General features: G+C 37.4%; 1 pseudogene; it reads left to right on the plus strand.

Moving 5' to 3' along the window:
- The first annotated feature begins 5,342 nt into the window (after nt 1-5,342).
- Nucleotides 5,343-6,671, plus strand: LOC140710228 (MICOS complex subunit MIC27 pseudogene; annotated as a pseudogene).
- Nucleotides 6,672-6,957: the final 286 nt, after the last annotated feature.

The following is a 6,957-nucleotide window of genomic DNA, read 5'->3' on the forward strand; positions in this document are numbered from 1 at the left end:
CGCCACACTCACATTTTCTTTTCTGGAGAAATGATGCAGCTCATCAGTAGGTGTTCAAAGGAATTTGCAACCTAGAAGACCCAAAGGCACTTTCTGACCCTAAGGTTCTATATGTGTAGATATTAGGGCCAGGAGCAGGGCAATAGAAGGTGAGCTGAAGTTACCAACTGTCAGTGTAGGTTATTCATAATGTTCCACCGATGTGAAATGTGCACAGTAGAAGTAGAGAAGAAAATGAACAAGCATGCCCGTGAGAATGCACAGAGACCAATCCTTATATTTCACCAGCTGAACACTTAAATTTCCCCAAACAAAAGTAAACATGGAATGAGACATAGGAGAAAGTGTGGCTTCCTTCCACCAAGAGTTCTTAAGTCCCCCCAGAGTCCCAGTTATTCATTCATTCATTCATTCATTCAGCAAACACATATTGATGGCTGGCATATGCCTTGGCACCACAAAAGCAGTTAGAAAAAGGCACAAGGGATGTCCTTGTAGAGTTTTGATTCTAGTGGCTGAAGACACACAAGAAGAGGCTACAACATATCTCCACAAATTAATTTCAGACAATGAGAAATGGTATGGATAAAGAAAAAAAAAAGCAGGAAAATAGACTTTCTCAGTGTCATGGTTTGTTTTTAATAGAAGGTTAGAAAGACTGCTCTGAGAAAGGAGGATGTGAGCCGAGACATGTGAGACCAGGTATCATTAGGCATAGAAGGAATTGGACAAAGAGTGTCCCATGAGTCTGAATGGGATGGGAGGTTGAGCTTGGTGTACGTGAGGGACAGAGAAAGGCCAGAGCTCTTATTTTCAACTGCATGGTGAACTAGATGCAGTGAATGAACATCTTTCTGAATAGTGCTGAATTACATACTTCTTAAAATTTTGAATTATATATTCTTTGGTCTGCAAATAAAGCAAAAACAATAAAAAGCAACAGAAAAACAACTGATAAGTACAAACTTCAGTGGAAGTGGAAATCAAGGGAGTGGAACAGAGCATCACTAAAGCTATTTCCCTCGAGGGCATTGGCAAATCTGGTGACGGTGGCTAAGAGTTCAGTTTCTGTGGCTTCACAGGGCAAATGGTCAATGGGGTAGGAATCAAGGAGCAGGACTCTCCCCTGCAAAGAAAGGCGATGAAAGGCTCCTGCATATGGTTGCAGCTAACGGGCTGCACACTCAACATCAGGATACACTTTCACTAAGAGTAAGCCTGTCCCTACCCACCTCCAGCTGACTTCTCCCCACTATTGCTAATCTTCCCAGCAGGAGGATAATTTCCTTAGGGCAGAGTGCAGGAAGCATCTCTCTCCTGATAACATATTATCATAAGCCAGACTTCAAGCAGATTTGTAGCCCAATTTCACACTCTTCATCACCCAAAGTAACCTCAAACTGGTAATTTAATGTCAAATAGTGCAGGGTGGTGCTGACTGTGGTGCCACAGGAGCATGCCCAAGTCCCGTTCAAAGGAATCATCGTTAAATTAAAGCTCAGATAATAATGAAAAGATGCAGTTCCAAAAATATTAAAACTTGCAATCAAACATCACAAATGGGAGTAGAGAAAATGAACCATGAATGGAAGATGGAAGAAATAAGAGGAGATTCACGCTGGTTTGGCTCTGCGTCACCATCCAAATCTCATGTTGCATTGTAAATCCTGTTGTTGGGGGAGGGACCTGGTGGAAGGTGATTGCATCATGGGGGCAGATTTTCCCCTTGCTGTTCTTGTGATAGTGAGTGAGTTCTCAAGAGGTCTGATGCTTAAAAAATGGCACTTCCCCCTTCACTCTCTGTCTCTCTCCCGTCACCATGTGAGGAAGGTTCTTTCTTGCTTCCCCTTCACCCACCCTCCATGATTGTAAGTTTCCTGAGGCCTCCCTAATCATGTTTCCTGTACAGGCTGCAGAACTGTGAGTCAATTAAAGCTCATTTTCTTTATAAACTGCCCTTTCTCAGGTAGTTCTTTATAGCAATGTGAGAATTGACATGCCCATGGGAATTCTGATATCAGAATTATCAGATTCAGAATACAAAATAAATCTGTTTAATATGTTTAAAGAAATAGAAGTTTGAAAATATGGGTAAGGTGTAAAGCAAGCAAGCATTTTAAAATGGTCACATGAAAAAGAAATAAATAGAACTTCTAGAAACACATACACACACATGCATGCACACAGTGCATATTTTTTAAATAACTAATTGGATGAAATAGAGTAAATAAAGGTGAAGGGAAAATTACTGAAGTGGAAGATAATTCTGAGTATATTAAACAGAATGCAACACAAAAATACTAATGGATGGCAAATATGAAAGAGCGGGGAAGGGGAAAAGGAAAGACTGAGAATGTCCAACTATACTAAAGATGGGAAGGAAAGAGAAAGGGTAAGAGGCAGTATTTTGAAAGGTATGATCAAAATTCTCCAGAACAAGTAAAATCAATCCTAAGCAGATTGAAGAGGGCAAAGTATGTTTTCAGAAGGAAGGAAAAGTAAATCTATTTTCACATAGGCAAACTGAGAGAGATTATAATTCAGACCGAAGTAAAGTGATCCCAGGTGGATGACCTGAAATGGAAAAAAAAAATAGCAAAGAGAAGATCTCAAATATAGGTGCAAATATAAACAAACTTTGATTATGTGAAACATTAAAAAATGAGTTGTGAAGGGTTTTTCAGCCCTATCCTTTTTCTTCTCCCCTTCTGGGACTTTGATAATGTGATATTAGATGTATTGTTGCTATAATCCTACAGGTTCAGGAGGCCCTGTTCATTTTTTTCCCAGTCTGTTTTATTTCTGTTGTTCATCTTGGATAATTTTGATCTTCCCGTTTACTTATTACAGTCGTGTTGCTCAGCGATGGGGATTCATTCTCAGAAACACATCCTTAGGCAATTGTGTCATTATGTGAATATCACAGAATGCACTTAGACAAACCAAGATGGCACACCTGGCTACATGGTAGAGCCTCTTACTCCCAGACTACAAGGAGCAAGAGGCTGTACAGCATGTGACTGTATTGAATACTGTAGGTGATTATAACACAATGGTGATTAATTGTGTCTCTAAACATATCTGAACATAGAAAGGGTACAGTAAATATAAAAGATTGTAAAAATGAGACACCTTTATTTACTGTGAATGGTGCTTGCAGAACTGGAAGCTTCTCTGAGTGAGCCAGTGAATGAGTGGTGAGACAATGTGAAGCCATCAGACATTACTGTACACTACTGGAGACTTTATAATAACACTATACACTTAGGCTACACAACAATTATTTTTAACTATTTTTATGTTCTCAGTAATAAATTAAACTTAGCTTATTGTAACTTTTTAACCTTACAAAATTTTAATGTTTTTAAAACTTTTTGACCTTTTATAATAACACAAACACATTGTACAGCTGTATAAGAATATTTTCCTTATATCCTTACTCTATAAGCTTTTATTCTATTTGTTTTTATTTATTTATTTATTTTTTACTTTTTAAACTTTGTTAAAACCTAAGACACAAGCACACATGTTCGCCTAGGTCTCCACAAGTTCAAGATCACTAATATCACTGTCTTTTGCCTTCACATCTTGTCCCACTGGAAGGTTTTCAGGGGCAGTAATACCCATGGAGCTGTCATCTCTTATGATAACAATGCCTTCTTCTGGATACCCCCTGAAGGACCTGCCTTTGACTGTTTTATAGTTAACTATTTTTTTAGTAAGTACAAGCAGTATACTCTAAAATAATGATAAAAGCAGAGAATAGTAAATACATAAGCCAGTAACATAGTTGTTAATTATCATTATCAAGTATGATGTACTGTACGTATTTCTATGTGTTAGACTTTTGTACAAATGACAGCACAGCAGACTTGTTTACACTGGCATCACCACAAACACATGAGTGATGTGTTATGCTATGATAGTATAATGGCCACAATGTCACTAGGCAATAGGAATCTTTCAGCTCCATTATAATCATGCAGGACCACAGTCTTATATGTGGTCTGTCATTAACTGAAATGCTATGCACTGTGTGACTATATTTCCTTTCCTCTCAATTCGTCTGTTGAGTTCAGCCATGGAATTTTTAATTTTGTTGATCACACTTTTCAGTTCTAAAATTCCCATTTCGTTCTCCTTTAAATCTTCCATTTTTCTTTTTGCTGGTACTCTATTTTTCCACTTGTTTAAAATTTATTTATAATTGCTCATTGAAGCACTTTTACCATGAGTGATTCAATATTTTGTCAGATAATTCTAACATCTCTTGTATCTTGATGTTGACATTGATTCGTTGTGTTTTTGTTTGTTTGTTTGTTTGTTTAACTTTAAATCTTCTTGTTCTTTCTATGATGAATGATTTTCTGTTAAAATCTGCGCATTACAGGTATTATGTTATGACACCTTGGATCTTATTTAAACTTCTTGGTTTCGCTGTCTTTCTCTGGCACAGATCTTTTAGGGGAGAGAGAGAGAGAGAGAGAGAGAGAGAGAGAGTATTGTCTTGTCACTACCAAGAGGTGGTAGAAGACTATGTTCTCTACTTGGCCTTTGTTGACACCAGGAAGCTGGAAGTCTAGTTCCTGCCATCCAGTGTGAAAGTTCTGGCTCCCTATTTATTCTCCTCTGGCACTTGGCTAGTGTAAGTTGTAGAAGTGTCTCATTACTGCTCCCCAAAAGGCTGCCCCTGAGACCACGAGAAAGGAGAGAACCTTTCCACTCATTACTGCTAAGTGATGACAAAAGTCGGAAAACGTGAAAGCCAAAGACATGGGATGATATCTTCAAAGTGTTGAAAGTAAAAAACTCAACCAAAAAGATATATGCAGCTTAACATCGCTCCCCCAACCAAAAAAAGTAGTAAGGCACTCCCAGATAAACTAAACTGAAAAACTGTGTTACTAGTAGACACCTCATGCAAGAAAGTGTAAGCAGAGCTCTTTAGCTGAAATGAAAGGTCACTAGATAGTAGCTCAAAACTATAAAAGAAGTAAAAAGAATTGCTAAATGCAGTTATAGATGTTATGAAAGTCAGGATAAATACACATTTGCTTCTAAATCTTTTCTTTCCCATCTGTTTTAAAAGACAATTGCATAAAGCATCTATTATAAAAATGTACTTATGGCTTTGTAATGTATTAAGTTTTAATGTATATGACAATAATAGTACAAAAAAAAGGAAGGAACAGAGAAACTTGGAGCAAAGATTTGTACATTATTGAAATTGAACTCATACTAATGTGAACCAGATTGTTATATGTTAATATGTTAATTGTAATCACTGGGTCAACCACTAAGAAGATATCACAGAAAATAGTAAACAAACTCCGTCTGAAAACCTTGGCGGAAAGGGTCGTGGACATGGCGGCCATCAGGCAATGAATGAGACTTCCTGTTGCTCCATGTTCTCCCCAGCATTTACCATCATCAATGTTTCGGATTTTCACCCTGCTAGTAGATGGGAAAACTGACAACCATGCCTGCAGGTCTAATATATGCATCTGTAAGTGTACATACAGTCAAAGAAGAGGAATCCAAAAAGCAGCTAGTGAAACCAGAGCAGCTCCCCATATATACTGCACCACCGCTTCAGTCTAAATATGTTGAAGAGCAGCCTGGTCATTTACAAATGGGCTTTGCTTCCATCCGGACTGCAACTGGTTGTTATATTGGCTGGTGCAAGGGTGTTTATGTCTTTGTGAAAAATGGGATAATGGATACAGTACAATTTGGAAAAGATGCTTATGTCTATCTGAAGAATCCTCCTCAAGACTGTCTTCCAAAAATGGGAGTTATTACAGTTTCAGGATTGGCGGGCTTGGTTTCAACGAGAAAAGGTTCCAAGTTTAAGAAAATTACTTATCCTCTGGGACTGGCCACTTTAGGAGCAACTGTTTGCTACCCAGTTCAGTCCATTATAATTGCTAAGGTAACAGGGAAAAAGATATATGCTACAAATTTTTGGAGCACTTAAATCACTGTGGACAAAAAGCAGCAAAGAAGAGTCACTCCCTAAATATAAAGAAAAAACTAAGCTAGGATCCTCTGTCGAAATAGAAGTACCTGCAAAAACAACTGACGTCTTGAAACACTCAGTGCCCTTGCCAACAGAACTCAGCTCTGAAGCGAAGACCAAATCAGAATCCACTTCAGGTGCAACACAGTTTATGCCTGACCCCAAGCTCATGGATCACGGGCAGTCCCACCCAGAAGATATAGATATGTACAGCACTAGAAGCTGAAGTAGACTGCATACAGAGACTACATAGAAAACTACAAGATGTGTGATGTTGCAAATAATGATGAAAAAAATCATGTAATGGGTAACTGATACATAGAGTATTACTTAAACCAAGTTTTTCCCTTACATATCCAAATGTACAATTTGATAAATTACATAAGTGGTTAACAGACAAACTCAATGCAATGCAAACAATGTTAAATGATTGATGAGGAGACTTAGGTAGAAGTATTAGCTTGCATTTGATGACCTTTAAGGGCATTTAAAAAAAAAAATGAAGACATGAACTCCAGTGAGATTAAAATCTGAAAATACATATATGTATGTATAAAGACATACATATTTATACATATAAACATATATTTCTGATCTAGCTTTCCCAGACTAATGTCAGTTAAATTAGAATGGTGTGTGGAAAGATGTGTTTCCCTCTGTTTTTTTTTTTTTTTTTCCCATTTCCTAGAGCTGGAATAAAATATCTATGTTTTATGGGGAAAAAAAAAAAAAGAAAATAGTAAACAAAATAGTAGAAAAAGGATTAAAAGGTAGACTAGAAAGTATCTATCTAACACAAAATGTGAGAATCTCAAAACAGAGAAACAAAAGAGAAACAGATATGTAGAGACACAGACCCTTGTTTTCTACAATCTGTGTGTCTTTTTTTTCCTCTGTTTTGGAATTTCCAAATAGCAAAATGGAAAATGTAAATCCTC

This window comes from Chlorocebus sabaeus, chromosome 2 (assembly GCF_047675955.1).
Source record: "Chlorocebus sabaeus isolate Y175 chromosome 2, mChlSab1.0.hap1, whole genome shotgun sequence".
Lineage (NCBI taxonomy): Eukaryota > Metazoa > Chordata > Mammalia > Primates > Cercopithecidae > Chlorocebus > Chlorocebus sabaeus.